Below are 21694 nucleotides of genomic sequence, written 5' to 3'. Positions count from 1 at the left end.
TCATAAATATTCATGAAGGCTTATTCATGTTCATGACAGGAGTTATGTCATGTTTATTCAACTCCCTTCAAATAAAGTGTTACCACATTTTCTTATAGGACATACATATATACTTCATTATTTGTATAAGGAACTATTGTTATTAAAGACCATAATAGACTGATTGCACTAAAATACATTTAAACATTGACAACAATATCTGCAAACCTTGCCTTCATTTTGACAAGTAACCACTTGGACATAAAGCTTCCGTTACATTTTTGGAAATAAATGCATTTTTTATTAAAATAAATTATCACATAAATACGTTTTTGTAGGTCATGGGAAAACCTAGTTTAATTACATAACATTAAATGACTTTTCACATTCTAAAAACCATGACGCATCTCAAATTATTACAAGTTGGCACCCAGTAACTGTTACCATAAACAGCTTTATCTCTAGTGACATAAAACTTTACAGATTCCTGAATCAAAATTTACAGTTTACCAGATGTGTCGTTATCCAGGTTTACCAGCAGCAGCACTAAAGTCATAAAGTGACACAAGAAAATGTTAATAATTCTTTATCACTTAAGCAGAGTTGAACTCCATTACTCTACTGGAAGATGTATTGAAACACTGGTCATGTCTTCAATACTAACAAAGGGGAAAAAAATTCAGTGTGTCGGTAATATTTTGCACCAGCTAAATATAAGGCTACATTTGTTTTTTGCAGCATTTACTTTGCTTGCCAACACTTTACTGCTTAACTAGCCACCTACAACAGAAAATTAAAATTGATCACTAGATGGCACCAAATTACTTTAAATGACTAATAGTTGCCTTCTACTCATGTCGTGAGAAAAGTACAGTAATGTAGTTTATAGAGTTGATAGCAGACAGGTTTGTTGGTTTCTTACAATTTTATTGTTTTGAAATAGAAAAATAAACCATGAAAAAAAATGTAACCTTTGATATGACAAGGAGCCTGCAGAACAAATAAGAGGCATGCTATTGAACCAGGAAGTGGACCGTAGCGTGAGTCTGTCACTACTTCATGCCCAACAAGCCTGACTTGATTTTTACACAACTGCTTTGTAGAAATGTTAACACGAAAGATGACAAGCCTCATATCACCACCTGCTCAAACCAAAACGTTGGAGACTTTAATGAACAAAAATAAACGCAAGACTTCAAACCCGTATCCTCCAAAGGCCATGAATGTAGTGTTTATGTTACAGTGAGTGAACACATGAAGCCGCGGTATGTCTGCGTCTGGCTTCCTCAGAATCTGCTTGGCAGCTGAATACCTCCTTTATCAGTCATCAGAGAGTGGATGACATCCACAGATGGTGAGGCGGAGGGAAGATAACATGCTGCCACAGATACCTCCACAAATCTGGGGAAAGAAAAACAGGGGAAAAAGAGGCAATGTCATTCTACGTAAATAGAATTAAGTCTCAGGACATTACATGAACTAAGAACTCCTCTTGTTTGAATTGCTTTGCAGCTAATTTAAGTTTGTAGGGTGTGGTTACACATTATCTTTGAGGCACGCCTCAAGTGCACTTCAAACCCTTCAAGAAGAAATTACCAGCAGTTAGACAGTGAACATTACCCAGGTAGAGTCTGGATAAGATGAACTACAAAGATGACCGGTTTCGTCTGATCCATATTTATGTTAACCATCACTTCTAAGCTTTGCAGTAATGAGAAATTGCAAAGTACTTATTATCTGAAACAAAATGACCATTTTATGTGGCTACCAATGGGAAAAACGTCACAATCCCATCAATGGATTTGGATTGCACATTGTTGTTCTCTGATCCTGTTAAATATACTAAAACATAGGTCGAAGGGCATGCATAATCCAGTAAATCAGGTCTAGTTGTGCAAGACTCTTAAATCTTCATAATTGGGCAACTATCTGTATTTTAACCTTTACCAATGTTTTATTTTGGAGTCCTTTGCAAAGTAAAGGACTTCATGATGAGGGTCCCAGGAGTCCAACATTTTGGAGGAATAGCATGTGCAATTTAAGCTAACTGGGTTTTTGTCTCTGTAGTTTCATAGACAGCAGGTAGTTTAAAAAAACATCCTCCTTTATGAAAGTGTTGTATTTCCCAACTCCAAAGGCAATTCCTATAAATGGCTCAGCTCGCACCTGGCAGCAACAGCACCACCTGTTGACTGCACTGCAATACTGCATTGGTTGATTCTTTCAAGTCACGTGATTTCAAGGAAATCGAGGCTTCAGCTTGGAGCAGGTTAGGTTATACAGACAGACTTTTCAGTCAGCAGTTTCCTTTTTTCATTGTTTTCATTTTTTTAGAGAGATTTACTTCAGGTGTTTTTAGTTTGACATGTCTTTATAGTCAAGTGTGGTGTGTAACAGATGAGCTGCTCTATCAGTTTAAGTTTCAAGCTGGTGGTTTTGGGCAAAGCATCATGTGACTGCAGCATCATTCAGAGTCTTAACACATAAGGGGAATATCTTGTCAGCTGCTTGTGTTGGATTTTTGTGGATCACATGAAATAAGAGACACCCTTGGCAGAAAGCAAACTTTAACGGATATATTTTTAAATTTGCATGCATTAATGACTAATAATTTGAATAAACTGCAGTTGCTCCAAGTTTGTGCCTTTATCCTTAATTTCAGATTACTTACTGTGTGTTTAGAGCTTTGTGGTTGGCGGCCCGTATAGCCTCCAGCACCGTGTTTACTTCCTGCTGCTGTTGCTATGACCTCAATCTACCTCACCTGTGGCCACGCCCTCTGCAGATGGCAGTATCAGCGCAAACATGCTGTCACTGAAGGGTGATTTCATGTAAATGGGGCCTTTCGACTCATACAAAGGCTCTCACGCATACGGGCCAGTTTCTGCCTTTTTAAAACTGAATTTTTATCATCAATATAATCTGCATCTTTAAACTGCAACTTGACTCCAGACTGAAGACTTTTGTCATTCTGTTTTTGTTAGAAAATGTATCATGTGATAGATTTATTTATTGCGTATTTCAACAGGTCTAACAGTTGCCTTAAACCAATCTTAATGACAGGCTGAGTTCTGAAAGCAGTCAAAAGGCCCTTGCTAACTCTGGAGGAGCTGCAGATATTTACAGCTCAGGTTTTGATAGGATAGTTATCAGGAGTGCATTCCACTAATCTACTAAAGTGGCAGGAAGAAAGCTATTGTTTGAAAGAAAATCAAAATAAAAGGTCATCACAGTTCAAATAAGGGACACAGCAATATGGAAATAAGTTTGATTTGATAAAAACAGAAAGTACCTTCTTTACCAACAGAAATACCCACTGTAATGCATGGTGGTGGTAGCATCATGCTGTGAAAAAGCTTTTCATTTGCAGAAACTAGTCAGAATTAGTGGGAAGATGGATGATGCCAAAGAAAGAGGCAACTTGGGGGCGTCTTCAGGAGACTCCAGTAGATTTTAGACTGGACTGGAAGTTGTTTTCCAGCCGGGTAAAGACACTAAACATACAGCCAGAACTACAACCGACTGGGTTTATTCATCTTGAAATCAAAACATCACTTTTAAATCTGTTGCATCCACCTAACATTTATAAACTGCTTTATTTTGACCCACCACCAATTAAAAAAAAGTTATTTTTGGATACAAAGAGACAAATTGTGGATACTTTGTCAACCCACTGTATTTCCTGTAAACATAGTTGCAAAGCCTGGCTGCACTACATGACATACTTTGAACATTAACAGTTGAAAAATGTTTGGTGGGGGCAGAGTACGGCATGGGAGTTGATGCTTCCTGTCTTGGAGGACGAGGACAGTGTCCACTGTTAGGTGAGAGCGATGCAGTCTCACTGTAGGAGAGACGAAGCATTTTGAGTGACGTCAGCAGTCCTCATCGGGGTCGTCAGATAACCATGTAGACGATGTGAATTAACCGTGTGCTAATTTACACCTGCTGCATCTATTTTAAACAGTTTCAGGAATGCAGCAGGTCAGTTGTCTTTATAACATCCACATTGACTTTTTTTTTCTTTGTGTAGTCTGTTCACTTCATTACATGGCAACGGAAATAAAGCCTCACGTTGCTGAAAATGTGATGGGTGTATTCAAAGAAGTTCTCTGGAAATGAGCCGACGTTTTTACCTGGTCCACACATTGAAATTATACCTTGACTGTGACTGACAACACGCTGCATTGTTGACGATGGCATGCCCATGCAGCACCAAGCTAGTGTTACAGAAAGATAGACGATAAAAATCACCTGAGAGTTGCTCTTAAAAAAGTTAGAAACATGTTAAAACTCACCTGCTCTTGTTTTCATCCAAAGGAAATCCTAGAAAGAAGACATTCATAATCATCTGTTTGATTTATGACATTACTAATCCAATAAACTGTTATTTTGAATCTGTCATTTGGAGAAGTACATGTATGTATTTACCTTTTACGGATCACTTGTACCTGAAGTTGCCTGGTTGGATAACAGCTGGTTTGACCTACATTCTGTCTATAGGCATTCTCTGACCCGTGCAGATCCGCCCTGCTTTATGCATGTCGCTTTTATAATCCTAGAAACAAAACAGCAAAGTTCAGATCTTTCCATTAAACGAGCTTTCTTATTTGTTTGCACATGAACAAGAGTAAAACAAAGTATAACACACATTTCATTTCTTTGTTTAATGGACTGAACTTGTATAGCAGTCAAAGCATTTTTCTCTAGAACCATGTTGACTCACGCATGTTTTTACACCGATTCACAGACCTGGGCTGAAGTTTCTTGCCCAGAGGCACAACAGTGTGTGACAAGAGGAAGGAGGAAATCGAACCTAAACCCTTCTGATTGTAAGACGGCTCTACTGAGCTGCAGTTGCTCTTGTTTAATGAACAAGTTAGATTTCCAGTGTGTGATGGTACTGGCTGGATGACCAACAGTTGATTAAGTAAAAAACTAATCAGAAGTCGGACAGAGAAAGCATAAGCAAAACCTCTTTGCTGATTTGCATCTTGGTTCTCTGAAGGCATTCAGAATCACTTCATTACAGCAATCTAATTTATTGTCTTGCCTTATCTGCCCCTTTCCCCTCACATACCTTTCTGCAACCTCCAGCATGCCCTGCATTATCCCTCATCAGCAAGCACAAGTGAATATATTCACACAAACTTGTTGTCCATGTTTGTCAAGAAAACGATGGCATGGGAATCGCAGGTGTCTGATGGTATCAGCTGTCCTCAAAACATAATGCAGGATCATGAATGTTAACTGGCAAAAAACAAGCCACTTGGAGATTAATACAGCTGCAAAATCACACCCAAAAATATCCTACTGGTCTCCAGTGGATCCAATTAGATCGACCTGCAGAGATAAACTCGTCAGTTTTTTTTGTTGTTTTTTTTAAATCTTCAAATCAGAAAACACAAATCTTAACTCCAACCTTCTCATTATTTACCAAAGCTAAGATAAAGGATCAGAAAATGTTCCACCTGGTGGTGTGCTATGGGAGGATTTAAGATGCTGGTTTTATAATCCCAGAAACAAAACGGCAAAGTTCAAATCTTCCTGTTAAATTAACTTTCTTATTTTTTTTTCTTTGCATGTAAAGAATAAGGAAGAAGTAAATCAAACCTAAAAGCTTCAAATTCCAAGACGGCTCTACGGAGACACAGCTTCCTTTTGCTTAATGAACATTTTGATATTTGGTGTTGAAAATGTTCCTTAAATGTTGAACCTCAGAAGTAAAAGATAAACTCAGTCATCTTGTTTCTTCCTCCCATTCACTCCAAATCTCACTATTTCTCTGCAATACAATCAGATGCTTCCATGTTTAAAACGCTCATCCAAACAGCAAATTATTACTTCACATACTGGGGACCCAAAGAAATGGCCGGCCCAAGACATAAGGGAACTAAGCAGCGACTTAGGCTCTCAGACCTTCAGGGCCGCCTGGATAAATGTTTGGACTATAGATCTAGATTAAAATGTTTTAGGTTAACATTTAAAATAAAGGTGTTATTTGAAAGTTTACTTTCTAAAGATGTTTCATAGTTGCAATCTGACATAAGTTTAATCTTTGGTTTGTTCACAAATGCATCTTAGCAAATGACCAAAAACTACTGATTGCTTTTAATTAATGGACTCACCAGCTTTGCTATTCTTCATTAGCGAGAAACATGAACCATATTTAAATCATTTTCATTTCTAAAATCAGATGGAAAATTTTAAAGAGTTTGTTTTTAAAAAGAAGTGGCACAGAGTTATTTCTACTGCAGCAGCACAAGGGAAAACAATCTTCTAGACCCTGAACTTCCAGCCTCAGAGCAAGCAGCAGCAGGATTTAAGATTGTGTGGCTTATGTTGTCACAGATGGGTTAAGATATGGTGGAGCGTTGCTCATGAAACAGAATCCTGCTATAATTAAAAGTAAGTTTATTGCACACAATGTGTAGGCTTGTTCTTGCTTGATATGCTAAAATAAAGATTAGCATTCAAAGGGAAGTCATTCGGTTCCATCCACTTGATAAAAGAAGTGTTGAAGAAATATAACTGTCTAGAAAACGGTGTAAAATGGTTTCACAGGTGTGGCTGTAGCCTGCAGGGTGGCTCATGCAAATGTTTTATTTGGTTTCTGTAACTATTTTTACTTGTGGATAATGATGAGACATGTAATAAAACAAAGTATAAAGCCCTATATGTTTTTCTTTTTTTTAATCCATTAAATGCCATGAGCTACATAAAATTTAGTGTTTAAAGATGAAACCATAAGAGACCATGGGAGAAACTTAATTTTTATCCATAAGCTAGATTTGGTTTGGAGGAAACGGAGGGGATGCAGGATGTGGTCCACTTTAACGTTACATCATCTCGTTTTGATTTGAACTCCTCCAGTCCACTCTGGTGTTTTTCCTGGAAGCCAGCAGACTCGTACTAATGTCTTCTGCTCTCCCTCTATCTGTGATGTGCCCTCACACACCAAGTATGTCTACTACACACAACCTCACAAACATCCAAGATTTCAGCAAACCCTGACCCCTGAACTTAAAAATGTTACCGTCGCTCTCTAGTATAAACAGAGAAGCAGACATGAGGACATCACCGTTAGTCACTCAAACACTAAATGGATTGTCGAACATTGGAAGGGCATTTTGTAAATGTAATTTCTGAGCACGGAGTTCAATAAGTTGTTTTTCCATTAGTTGTTTTCAACCTTGTGTGGTTGCTTGTTTTTCATCACTGACGCAGGCTTTGGCAACCCGTCAAATTCTTTAGGTCTATGCAGAATCATTTCCTTTCAACTCGTTAAGAAGACACACCTTTTCATGTAATCCAGTCTGAATATTCCTGCGTCTGTGTTCAGCCATTGCATTGAAAACCAAACTTTACTGTGGTGATTGTGTTTATGAAGTCCTTGCATGTGCCGTGGTCAGTGCAGTTTCACAGAAACCACAGACTATAAAGGGCAAAATGCTCCAGATTGTGGAAGTGGTTGTGATGGCTGGAGTTCCCGACTCCAGAGGCATTTCATGTAAACGCTTTGGATTTCACCTGCCTTTAGCATTGAAGTGCAACATCAAGAGCCCTGTAAAAACATCACAGAACATCTGTCACAGGGTGACAGCGGTGAAGTATAAGCAGTTGCACTGCTATGAGGAACCTTGGGATGAAAATCCTGAAATGTTGTGCAGATGGAGGCAGAACCAAGTCAGTGTTTAAGCCTCAAGTCTTTATCTTCAAGTCTAAAGTCAAGACAGGCAAAAGTCAAGTCAAGTATACAGCATAACTAAACATAACATCCAAATGAAACCGAGGTGGAATCATCAGCGGAGCCTGGAGAACACCTGCTAATAACACAAAGTTAACTAAAGTTGGCTATCTCACAGCAAAAGTTGATCTTTGTGCAACTTCAAATGTCGAACAAAGTTGGAAGTTGTTGCGTCTCCATCTGAGATCCTCGTTTTGCAGGTTGCACTCAGTTTTTTGTTGGATATTTCAAAAGAAATTACTTGTGGGAGCATATCTGCTTGGAGGTTTTTTTGTCTCTTTTTATATATATATATATATCTTGTTAGTTTGATTGGTTGTGCTGCAGTTTATGCACACATACTTACAAAGTGTGGAGGACCAGAGGGACGGTCTGCGCCTGTTGGTACGGAATGAGTGAAATGAATTAAGGGGCCCACCTTATAAATATGTTTTAAACTTTAGATTTAGGGTAAAAGATCAACTCTTTTCAAGTAAATGGGTTCAAATCCCAAGTTATTGGTGTAAAGGTCAAAAATGAACATTTTTTCATTTAAAGTTATATTAATGACTTGAGTCCAAGTCATGTGACTCGTGTCTCCACCTCTGCTGTTGGCTGCTTCGATCATCGACAACCATCTGTCACTCCTGTTTGTTCTGCACTGCTCGGCTGTTTGCACCCATCAGTCATTGGGTCTGCATGTTGAAAAAGTAACGCACATCACTGCGATCATCTCTGACGACGTCTGCTGCTCACGGTTGTCCATTTGAAGCCCATTTCGATGAAACTGTCGTCGTCCTCGTTTCCCCCAAACGTCACACAGCAAGCAGCGTTTTTAAAAAAACTTCCTGCATTTAAATGTTTCTGTACCTTTTTCTCAAATGTAAGTTTTAACCACAAGAAAAATGTTATGAACCACATTACCAACGAGATGAACAGAGAAAATGCAGACTGACCTTTCACCTCACGGATCCTCTACAAAACCAGAAGCTTTTTGTTGCTGTGATGAGTTTTTTCACATTAACTGTTTGTTAGATCATTTAAGCTTAAAGAAATTTGGAAATTAAAACAAAGGATTCACAGGATGCTGTGAATCCTTGCTAAAGGTGTGTGTGTGTGTGTGTGTGTGTGTGTGTGACTTCTTCGTCTTATTCTTGCGACATCTGAGGAGCTTGTACTAACACTTTGAAATCCCTGACGATTTAGAGATGAATGAATGCGAATAAATGTACCCAGACTTGTGTAATTTTGTTTTCTTTTTTTGCCTGACAATGAGATTTTTATCACATTGGTTTTCTTTCTTTTAAACTAGCCTAAAGTTGGACCACACGCTAAACCCTCTCTCCTTCACCTCATGTAAATGTGGTTGAAAAGTGAGACATTTAAGTGTAAATCAGAGGCTTTAGCCAAAGACTCTGGACTCAGTTTGATCATATACAGTTTACTCTTTCACTACAAAAAGATTCAGTAAGTATTTAGTATTTTATTGGCATCAAGGCAGCCATTTGTGTTGGTGAAATTTGGTTTCCTCCTAAAAAAAAAAACACAAGCCTACATATCTTGCTACAGAATGAGGCTATTGCCCAGGGCGACGTTCATGCAGATAAAAAGGATGTCCAGTGTCTGGAGAACAAGTTTGAAGCCGAGTCTGTATGGGAAGATTCAGTTAAAAAATTGGTCTAAATCTGTAGGCTGCACAGGTTACAGCATACACTGAATGTTACTGGTAGAGTAACATTTTTTGTTTCTTTTGCTGCAAGAATATGTGGTGATTCAGAGAGTATTGGGAGCAAAATGACTCTGGATTGCATAAATGATATGAGATCAGTGGTCCAAGGGTCAGGGAGTGCTTTGCCGTGTGGGGAGGGAGTGGAAGTCACTCATCCTACTTGGCAGTTGTAAGTGTTGCTTATTTGAGACACGACGACAGGCCTCCTGCTGCAGCGGCGGCTGCTTGGTTTGCATTGGCACAGACGGTCTCCAAAGCAACATCTGAGTTTAAGGAGTTGTTTGCAGAAGCTGACCGTAAGCTTTGTCACTTACTAGTATAAAGATATTAAACATTGTCAAAAGCTCCTTAAAAAGCCTTTTTTAAAGTGGAGGTTGCATTCATTTTCTGAGGTACAGAGATAAGGCTTCCAGTTGGCCAGCTGCTCTGTTCTGCTTCCTGCGATTGTTTTCAGATATCTGGTAATGAAAGTTACAACTTCTGCCAAACCAGCTTACAGACATAAACTTCAGCGAACGTGAGGCTGCGGTTCCTCCAGACTACTGTTTGCAACAGATTATAGTCACGCATGCTTTGGGGGGAAAAAAGAAATGCATCCAAAAAGTTCAGAAGTTTTGCCATTTAACTTTTATATATTGGCTTAAAATGATCCTGACCTATTTTTGTCCCAGGAATGACTCGGGCGTAACTACTCGAACTTTCAGGATGTGATTCTAATTGCTGCAGGAATCCATGCATGTGTTTTAATGAGTCACTATGAAACTTGGGCATAATGTGGCTGACAGTTGATGTGTTTTCAGTGGTTTGTTTGGACCCTCCAGTCATAATCGGCTGAGTCAGAACTTGTAGAGTTTCTGGCAGAAGGTTCACCGTCTCCCAAACGAAACTAACCAGATTCATCGAAAGCTGGTTTAACTGCGACTTCCCTACCTGGGTTTATAAAAAAATCTACAGTTTTCAGCTCTGCAATCAGTTTTTAAATTAACTACATTTTGTCACAGAGAGTCTTCCCCTTGCAGCTATCTTCTCTGGAATATCGTAGCATAATAAGAATATTTTCAACATTTTCACTTTTAAGGCTCCTCCACACAACTCTCGATTTTGTGCAAGTGATGCAAAGCAGAATTCAGCTGCATAGTCGGTGTGGTTAGAGGTGTTATTTGCTCTGCAGCTCTTGAAGGCTTTTTTTCCTGTTTTCTGACCCATATCTGCTTCTTAAAAGTGGAGTTTTATGTCTGCAATAAGAGCTACGAATATTGGTCTCTCAAAGTGACATAAATATCATACCCAGATTAAGATTTAAAATCTTTCTCATCAAACTAAGAAGCTTTTTTTCTGGTATAGAATGAGAAATGCATTTCTTAAACAACAATAAAACAATATTAAAAACATAGTCATTCATTTTTGTTTGCAAATTAATTTGTTAGAATTGGTATGTCACATGACTTATACCCGTCATGATATTCAATAAAGATCTTTATTGATATTGCAGCAATTAAAGTTTTATAATTGCTGACCAAACGGCAACATAAAGTCCAAAATGGAACCAGACGGGTCAAAGATGAAGCTGTGGACTGGTTAAAAACTGAGTTAGGGTTCAGTCTTCTTCTGAATCTAGAAGTATGGCACACCAACAATGAACGGTTCACTTAATCTGCCAGGCAGGATGAGGACGGGTTTAATGTGAGAAGCAGTGAAGAGGCGATTTGTGACTTTGGAGGAGCTACAGAGATCTGTTGGAAAACTCGATCACGCTCTCTATAAATCTGACTTTTATAGAAGAGTTTAAAAAAAGTGTTTGAATTAAAGGTGTAATAAGTGTTGAGTAAATGACAAACGAGGAATTCTGTCTGCATCCTGGCTGGAAAATGTGACTGAAAAACAACACCGCTTATAACCCTGAACTCATCATTCACATTGGGAAAAATAATAATAGATTATGTTCAATCCGGTAGAAAACATGTTGGACATAAAATCTAAGGTAGAGGTTCACCTTCCAGCAGGAAAATTAATGTTCAAATGTGCTTGAATATCTAACAGTCCAGATCAGCATACGACTGAGAATATGTTAAAGATGATACTGATGAAACTCTCCATACTGACTGAACATTGGCTTTTTGCCAATAAGACCATGTAAATTTGACTCTAGATGCTACAAGTCATCCCCCAAATCACAAGCTTCAAAAGTTGGTTCTACACAGAACCGGCTTAGGCAGACTAAATATAAATGTACGCCACACTTTTCAGATTTTTATTATTAAAAATCATGTATCGTTTCCCATTTTTGTGCCTCTCATTAAAAAAGCACATATAGAGTGGTTATCATTAACATTTAAATCAACAGGTCAAGCTGTGCAGTGTTAAATTTCCTCTGCAGCTCAGCCTGAAGCCGTCGTCGGCTCGGTTCATTCCTGAACTGAACTATGAACATATTGAAGACGTCCTTGGATTCCTTGGCATTGTCGGTTTAATTACCCCTCAGTAAAACATCACTCATAACCGCCTGTGTGTTGCCAAGGTGCTGAGGCACACAACCGTCCGCCACCACCCATACACATCTTTCATGAGCCTGAAAGTTTGGTATGTGCTAAGTGGTAATTATGACAGCTGAAGATACTTTAAGTCATTTCAAACCTGAAACTCTACTCATCACTCATCTGCCTGTTTTTTTTTTTTCCTTTGGCTCTTCTGCTCACCTGAACTTCTACCATTTAATCCAAATGTGCTCTTGATGTACTTGTAGCACAGCCTAACGTCGTCTACACCCATGTTTGCGTTGGTTTTCTATTCAATCTTTTACAAGAGCGATAAACATGCATGACTGGTTTTTAATTCTTCTGTTTAATACTACAGGAATAATCTGTAAATTAGATTTTAGTAAGCAGACTATAGCTTGTGTGTTTCTTTGAGCATGAAGTTTAAACCAGATTAAGTGTGTCGGTTTTATGCTCGGTTAACTGCAACCTAAAACACGGATGGAAGGAGTTTTATTCTGCAAACGGAGTAAAGAGGGAATTGTTTAAGCCGACTGTTCCAGATCAGGACTTTCTCATTCAGTTATAACTTTTTTACATTTGTTTATGTGGCCAGCAGCATAAGAAACAACTTAATCTTTCTTGAAAAAAAGTTTTTATAGGCACGTAATCTCTGTTTATTTGTGGTGGGGAAAAAAAAAACACTTTTACAAGAGATATAGGAAGTCTTAACGACTGGTTGGATTACCGAAGATTCACTACAACAATTGAAAGTTAATGGAATATAATTCATACATAGTGTCTGATAATTGACAAGTGATTTTGTTAGTTTATTCTATTTTCTACAAGCATCGCAAAAACTGTAATTTTTTCACAATATTTAACATAAATAAAAACTCTTTAGAGTTGTAGGAGATTAATACTGGAATATTCAATCAGCTGTAAAAATATGAGTTTACATTAAATCCGATCAACATATTTTCAAAGTGCTGAATAAATACAAAACTATTAGATGCACAAAACAATTTATCATCAAAATCTGATATAGAAAATTATCACCATAGAATTTCAAATGAACCATTTAGTTTCCAAGCAAGGATATAATGCAAACTAAATAAAAAAAAAAATGTAATTAATGGTATTTATTGCTGTGGGGGGAATCTTCAAAGATTTCGATAAACTAATGATGGTTGTGGGTCATTGTGGGTTAAAAATGTCAAAATGTAAATATATTGGTAGATTTTGTTGCAAGCAAAATAAATTTCAATATTTCTTGTAATTTCTTAACAAGTGCAACCCCACATACTACCTGATGGGTCACATGTATTATATCTTTTTAAAACATAACTTTGTCGTCGTTATCAATTTGTTTAGCAATTTGTTTTCGTCGGTGAATAAGTTTACTGTTTTAGGGCTGAACTGATTAGGAAAATATGTGGTGATATTGATGAACGACTGATAACTGTTTGATCTGTAATAAATAAATACGTACGTCTTTTTTTTTCTGCATGGGCTTAAAACAAACATCAACCTTAGATATTCAGTTTTCTGCCTCGGAAAAAGTTTTAATTCATTATTTCCATCTAAAACAAAAGGATTTTTTTAGCTCGGTTGTCGTTAGTTAATCTAACTAAAAGCCTAAAAACCTGGCAGGCGCTCGAGTTTAATGACATGATTTTAATTAAAAATTTATTTAAAATCAGGCCTTGTAATCAATCAACTAAAATATCTAAATCAAATAACACTTGACAAAATAAAGTTTTTCCAATGCAATCATTTTTTTTAATAGACACAATTTTTGTTGTATTTTTAAGTGTAAAGTTTTGGGGGGGGTTACAAAAAAACTTTATGTTGAGTGAAGTACAGAATGGACCAGGTGGGCCGGCATGTTCTAGTTCCTCCCTGCTGGTGATGACGACCTTTTCAGCAGGTCATTGTTCTCCTCAGGCCTCCAACGAGCCATCAGCTGCGTTAAACCCAGGAGAGGCCTGAAGCATGCAGGATGCCGGCCCTCCAGGACCCATCTGGGCACCGCTGGACCTTAGACTGTTCCTCTGCTATGTAGGCCGAGGTCTACTACGACACCAACATTTGCCTGTTTAATTTGCATAGAATTTCCACACATTTGCCTCCATTAACTGCAGGAGTTCAGCTTCGTTTTGAACGTCTTTAAGAAGAACAGGGAAGTTTGTGACCTGCTGAAGACAAACTATTTTATTCATGTTTCTAAAACAAATGGTCTGGAAAAGTAAACGTTGTCACCTTTGTACCCGTATGCCCTGCAGGAAACAAAACCCTACTTTTAAATTATGCTCATTTAATCTAATTTAAGATAAAAACATACAGATACCGTATATTTAGCTTTCTTTTTTTTTTTTTTTTTACAAAAAGCAAGTATTCGACACTTCATATAAATGTCTTTTTTACAGCTATACAGTTTACACAACAAATCTATATATCTTGGTCAGTCAAAATACACATTGAAAACTGTAAAATCTAATATAATTGTTGTATAAAATGTAGAAACAAGTTGCTTCGTGTAGATTTTAAATAAAAGCGCCGTTCCTTACTTCAGGTTAAACGGTTTTTGCGTTTGAGACGCTCTGATGCCGTCGTTTGCTGCAGGTACAGGCGATTTCCCACATTCTGTAAACGTTTAATTCAACTAAACCAAAAACGTGGAGTGAACAAAGAGGCAGCAAAGTCACTGACATTTTTAATGCTGTCACATTTTTTAAGCTCTTCATAATCATAAACAGCCCCGTCATAGTCATAGCTTTGAAACGAGTGAACAGTTATCACATGGCTGTAATTTATAACAGCTACAGTCAGAAGCCGTTTTTGTCCCTGCCCCCCTTTCTGCCTCCCCTGGATCAGATGTGACCGACTGAAACTAGCAGTGGCTTCAACCGGCTTCATTTGTTTTATCTGCAAGGCCTTGGTCAGGAAGCAAAATGGGTTTTCCAGTTTAGGTAAATGTATTGTGAAGGAATGAGGGGAAAGGCCAGGTGTTGTCTCACAGAGCCAACATTTCACTCATCCCGCTGTCATGGGACGTTTTGGAGAAATGTTTGCATGTGGGTTTTATGCACTCCATCAAAGGCTGTTATGTAAATACAAGAACATTTCTTCTTCCTATTATGCTGCAGAATTTGGAGTTTAAAAAACAAATGATTCATATTTAGTTGATGACAAATATCACATTGGTACTTTTCTAGAGGCATAAAAAAGTTTCTGAGAGCATCACTTTGACTTGGGAATTGTTAATTGTGTATCTGAGTTAAAAGAGCATAAAAAAGCATCTGAAAACTCGTTGGGATTATGTTCTGCTCCTCAGGTTTCCTCTGCCAGACCGTCGTGCCAAGTCAAACAAGCTCAGGGACGTTTCTAAAGATGCTGACAGCTGATAAATAGACACGCATCATGTGCAGCAAAAAGAAGCTCCAGACTGGAAGGACAGAGACAAACATACAGAGGAACTGCAGTTATTCAACATAAGGTCGTTTATTATGTGTAATTCCTCATTATTGAGGAATACAAAATGCCTTTTGATGGGTTGATTGTAGAAGACAAAAGGCACTAAAGTGTGTTGATTTTTTTTATTTACTTGTTGCAACATGCTCCATCACATAGGCTAGGGCCACAAAAACGTACAAATACGCAGCAGGAAATAAAAAATTTTAGATTTCAAAGTTACACTGCCTTTTCTTTTCATTTAAAACCTTGAAAAAGTCCAATTCATTTCTGTTGAACCCGCAGCACTTTGTAAGCTTTGTAAACGGAGGAATGCAACAGAAACGCTCGGAAACACAAACAGTCTGACTGGTGTTGCTGACATAAACAGGTAATGTGCCATAAATGGCACATTGTCCGTCTCTGATTGTTTATGGTTTGCACCCTCATTTGGCTGACCTTATTTTTGACCCTGACAAAGATTTTCATGCAACGCTGTTTGTTTTTTCATTTTTTTCACTTCGCCTGAATAAAACGGATTGCTGCTCATCTGGTTTCACTCTGATTTTCTGAAGCATGCTTCAGTTTTTGTGCTTTTATTAGCAAAATCTGGCCAGATTCCACTAAATACACTAAGATTAAGGTTTTGATTCACAAAATAATTATATATATTGAACCCAAAAAGACAGAACTTTATAAATGTTTACCTGGAAGAATCCCTCTGTTTTTTACCACCAGTTAAGAAAAAAATTATTTCTATTTTGTCCACATTAAGAAAGAAGCTATAACTATTTTGACTTGGATAATAAATTCTTTTGTTCAACAGTTGAGTTTGCCATATAAATGGAAACATTAGCAATCACAATAAGTCAGACAGACGAACTGATAAATTTATTTAGAAACAAGAGTTGGTAAAATCACCTGATAATTAATACAAATCATTGCACATATTAATTTTTGCTGTATGTTTATGTAATCCACCTCTCAATTTGTGCCTGAAAAAACTCACAAATTTATTTCTAGTTCCAATTTAACTGGTTCAAACTTTCTTTTAAAAAACTGATCATCTACATTTTACTGGGCCTGCAGTGACTGAACATTGTCCAAACCTTTAAAAGCCGTTTATCGTGATGCTTACAACTTTTCCTCCTTCAGTTCTGTTCAGGCTTGTAGCTGATGGTGATATATGCATCCAAGTTTGAGAAATATATATATAAATATTTAAAAAACTGGGAGAAAGTGAGAAAACAACCAGGAGTGGCTGTAGCGACATGTTGCATGTGCAGCACTGACCTGGCCGTTGACGTTCAAAATATGCCGACATTTATTTGAATCACTGACTTTTATAAGCTCTGTAAAACTTTTCACAGCTCTGCTCAGTTAGCTGCTTACATCTGAAGCCAGACCTGATGACAGGATTAAGAAGTGACTCGGTAATAAACCAGAAAACTCTGGCGTCACACATGGACTGAATATATTTGCAGATCTTTTATGTCCCTCTTGCTTAGTTGTCGTGTCTCTTCTGAGCTGCAGAATGGCAGGAGTTTTATTTTGAGTCTTGTTTTATGACAAATGGCTTCTGCTCGCCGTTTTCCTGACCTCAGTGATGCTGAACCAAGACATGAAAAACGGAAACGTCAAAGTTCCCAGAGGAATCAGCAGGTCAAAATCAGAGTCGCAGCAGAATGAGCCGCTTCTTCTGCCCTGGCTGGTCTGACTGTGGATTAGAGGATATAGAAAGGCAACGAAAAATGGCTTCAATGACTGAGAATGTCATGCAGAGTTCAGTAGTAACTAGTTACGTTTGCTTGAGTATTTTTTATGTGCTTTCAGGAGTATTTTTACTATGCTGTACTTACTTCCACTTGTGTAATTGTATTATAAAGTATCTCTTGAGTAAAATTTCTGGATTTTTGACCCACATATTTTAACTAAAACTTCACCAGACACAAACACCTCCAGTTTCTGTTAAAGTTTCACAAGTTTTTTACTCAAAGAAAATGTTTTATTTTGCCTGATTTTGTTATTTTTTTGTTATTTACATGAATTATTGTCATTTTGGTCCTTAAAATACCCAAACTTCCACTGAAATGTATAATTTGTTCCAACTGATGTAGTTTTTAAATATCAATAAATTGCTAATTTGATCAATAACTTCATGCTTGAGCAGATGTTTTACTGAATACTTTTTTACTTGAGTAAAAATATGTTGAATTAGATACTGTACCCACCTGCTCATACAGCAGCATGCATTAATTAATATTCCATGTTAGGAGTCTATAAAAAGACAATATTTAAGCTCATTTTGTGCAGATAAAATGTTTGTGAACATACATTTTACTATCCAGTTTAGCAAAAGAAAATCATTGGTAAATAAAAAAGACATAGCAGATCAGGGTTAATGGATGGATAAATATATTTTTTCAGTTAATTCAAGCAAAAACTGTTTCTTCTTTCAGGTCAGGTGAGATAACCAAATTTATCTCAACTGGCTATAAATGCCAGAATAATTAGATTTTTAACCAATTCTTTTTTTTCTTTTTTTGCTTTTTTATATAAAAATTGCTTTTAGCAAATGCGAGGAGTTTTAGTAACCTCCAAACTTTTCAATGCACATTTTTCTTTTAACTTATAATTTTTAATTTCCTTTGTTTTAAAATACAAATAAATAGATGACTTGAAGAGAAACTGGACACAGTGACGAGTTGCATCTTGTAGAAGTTTCTAAATGTCTATTTTTCTCACACTTCTGCAAATTTTTTATCCCTCTTTGGAAAAGAGTCTGAATAAAAAGTTCCCTTAATTTGCAAAATTAATCTAAGAAAAACTGATTGCACATAGTTTACTGCTCATAACAATTTCCAAAAATCTGAACTTTTACCTAGATGGTAAGTAATGGGCGATACAGTTTCAGTGTCATGAGTGAAAAATCTGGGGAAATACCAGCCCACGTTAAGTTTACACTGTTGGTTAATGGCTTTATTGTGCATCTATGAGGCTAAAAGGGAAATAACGTTGCATGTGCTTTTCTTTCATGGCACTGAACACAAAACTTTGCTGCACTCTGAAGTAATTCAGCGAAGCTTTATTAAAATTAGAACAGATTGTGGAAAAAAAAAAGTTTACATTTGTGAAGTGGAAAGCACCAGACTGTTCTGCCTTCATTTGCATTTTTGTTCTCAAACACGTTACCAACAAATTCACCGTCTCCTTTGACTGTTTTCGCCTGTGGTTTTACAAGTGGAGCTGTTACTGTTACCATCACCAGATCTTGTCTTTTCACACAAGTTTTGCAACCTTTCCTGTGGCGTTCACACATACACAGCTTTCTTTGATAGGAGTTCAGCAAGTCCTCCATCTTTGGTCTTTTTCTTGTCAAACTTTTTCATTTCCAGCCTCAGGATGAAAGCAGCTTGATGTGTTTGACTGGCAGCCAATCAGAAAGATGGGAATGGAAATCTGGAAAATAGCAATTTATTAAATTAAAGGCTTTTTCTATCTTCTTTTCTTCATCTTCAATAACACATTTTAACTTGTATTTCATAATAATGACTGAAAATGGATTATAGTTATAAAAAGAAATCAAATTTATGATTTTAAAATGTATTTGATTCCATTTTTTCTCCAACTTTCTGAGCCGCCCTTCTGGCTCCCTTAAATGTGACTCGTGTCATTAACTTCCTTTTTAGAGAAAAACTATTCCTGCCCAACAGTGAAACATTTAGTCATGTGTATTAAAGGTTTAGAGGAGGTCACATCAGTTTCAGTATCTCACCAGGAGATTTCACACCAGGCAGTTTCCTGCGTAATGTATCTTACTCTAATGCAGTCTTGTTCTTATTAAGCACCATGAATAACTTTTATAAACTCCTCAGTGACGAATGTTGTGTTCCAGAAGCAACTCTACATGGTTATAAAAGTATAACTCATGAGGAGAGAGTACTGGAAGCTGTGCAGCTGCATAACGCTGTAAAATATAGGAACCAGAGTCAAACGTTTACTGTTGCTTTAATTGCTGTGCTGCGTCTCCGATGCACTGAGATATGCATCAGCTTGTTGATAGGAAAATGAGCAGTGGCAGAAACAAAACCTCCTAAGAGCTTCAATTTCTCCTGTCTCCATCTCCCTTCATGTAACAGAGTGTAGCTATGGCAGATGCACCTTAAACACAATAAAAAACAAGACCAAGACAAGCAAACTGTTTAAAAATACTTCCTACTGATGCATATGAAATATGCATTTTCTTTATATAAAGCTCAGTTTTTCAGTTTTTAAATGGACATTTCAGTTCATTTTTGCAGCTCTAAGGTCATACCAGGTCATATATTTAGCCAAGTTAATTATTTTTTTTCTTGTTTTGCTGCCTACTGTTAGCATAAAGCTAACAGTAGCATAAAGCTAACAGTAGCATAAAGCTAACAGTAGCGCCTCTAGTTTATAAGTACTAAGTGTTATAACTGAAGTACATATGACCTTTTGTTGACCTCAGTTTGAATTCATAAAAATACATTAATTATAGAATCTCCAACTCAAAATTTCAACAAGTTATTCAATTTCTTTAAACATTTACAGAATTTTTGCTTTTTACACAGAAACCAGTAATATTTACAAAAATAACATGTCATAATGCCAAACAAAACATGTAAGATCTGTGTCTGTAGTTGCAAAGTAATGAACTTTTTTCACATTTCAAGTAACTGCTTTTATAATCTGCTTGTTGTGAGACAAAGGAAGTTGCATTGTCGTTGAAAAGATGACAGCATTTGATTCCTGCAACAAACTTAAAATACTTTTTCTGTCATATTAACTTAGTTTGATTTCTTTTTATTAACTTCATATACATCAATTATGATTCTAAACCAATTTTTTTTTTTTTTGTCAGATAACAGGGAGCTTTTATATAACATACTGTTTACTATAACATCGTATAAAAGTAGAGGAGGGAAGGAATGCATGCCTGTTGTTTCTTGTTGTGAAATTCATTTGGCCCACAGGGTGACTTGGCAGGAATGAAATCCACATCTTTAATCATGACTTATTTTCTTCTTTTCAAAGGATACCAGTCTGTAAAGCATCTGATCGCTGGGAGAAAAAAGGAAGAAGAGGAGACGCAGACAGATTGTGGGCATCTTGTATCTCTGGCATTATGCACCATCAGCAGAAATAACAGACCTTTTGGACATATAGAAAGTTTCACATGTTTTTTTGTGGTTCTTGTTTTTCATTGTGGATTTTTGTGTCACGGTTGTTTAGCCCAAGTATTCATACATTTGAAACTTTTTCCACATTACGTCTCTTTGCACAGACTGTAGCATAAAATGCCTCATAATTCTGAAATGGAAGGAAGATGGTTCATTTTGATTTGTTTTGTTTTCAGTTTAGTTATTTATTGCTCTTTTAATTTATTTTAAATTTTTCCTGGTCAGCCTCCCCAGTTGATGTTTTGTAGAAACGCCTTTTGCTCAATTATACCTACTGGTCTGTTGGAGTAAATCTCTGAAAACTTTCACATCCAGTGACTAAAAATATTCCTGTTTGGGAAAAATGGCGTCTGTGATCAGCCGTCTTCACGTAGTTCCATTAACTAATTGATTTAAGCTCAAATGGCTCAATTGTTCTCAGCCAGGTGTGGCCAGCTCCTGCTCCTTTGTGTCCTGAATGATCTTCCTCTGATTCAACACACCTGAATTAAATGAATGTTTGTCCAGAATTCTTCAGTAATTGATCCTTTCGGTAAACTGCGCTGGACACACCTAAAACATGCAACCCTGCAGCTTTCATGGGCTGAACGTGGCCAACCAGAAAAGGATCCTCGGCATAATGCTGCCAACAATCTGAACGGATTCTCCAACTTGACACAAAAACTTTCCGTTCACAGTTTTGCTGGTCTATCAATAGATCTAATGTTATGTTATGTAAGTTGACCTGGTGTTTTAATAAAGGACTTCACCCTCATTGGAACTGATTCATGTCGAGCTTCACACTTGTTCTTTAATTGGTTAATGATTGAACTGATTATGCCTTTACTACAAATAAAATGGTTCTGAGTTTTATTAAGGTGCAAACTTCAAAGTGTGATCTACGTCACGTACGGCTGTTTATTTCTTAACTACTGCAGCAGTTAATATCTAAGAAACTATTTTTCATTAAGTGTATGTCAAGCCGTCACAGCAACACATTTAAGATAAAGTTGTTCTTTATCCTAAAAGATGTTAAAACATTTACTTTGTCAAACTGAGAATTTCTGCTGGAAATGTTGCACTATTGTGTTTTTTAATTTTATTTCTGTTTATTATAATTTTCCACATCCACCTAATAAAAACAATACTAGAA

At 37.0% G+C, this 21694-nt stretch overlaps 1 long non-coding RNA gene across 1 annotated transcript in view; it reads left to right on the top strand.

The window, feature by feature from the left end:
• Positions 1-21325, top strand: part of LOC106950557 (uncharacterized) — a 27335-nt gene extending 6010 nt beyond the window's left edge. The window contains exon 2 of the long non-coding RNA XR_001425635.1: positions 20417-21325. This is a non-coding gene — a long non-coding RNA (uncharacterized LOC106950557). The remainder of the gene's footprint in view (positions 1-20416) is intronic.
• The last annotated feature ends 369 nt before the right edge of the window (positions 21326-21694 follow it).

The sequence above is a fragment of the Poecilia latipinna genome, unplaced genomic scaffold, assembly GCF_001443285.1.
Source record: "Poecilia latipinna isolate Pla-1442-1.1 unplaced genomic scaffold, P_latipinna-1.0 Scaffold407, whole genome shotgun sequence".
NCBI classification, from domain to species: Eukaryota; Metazoa; Chordata; class Actinopteri; order Cyprinodontiformes; family Poeciliidae; genus Poecilia; species Poecilia latipinna.
Note: the sequence above shows the minus strand (reverse complement) of the source record. Positions and strands in the feature narration are given on the sequence as shown.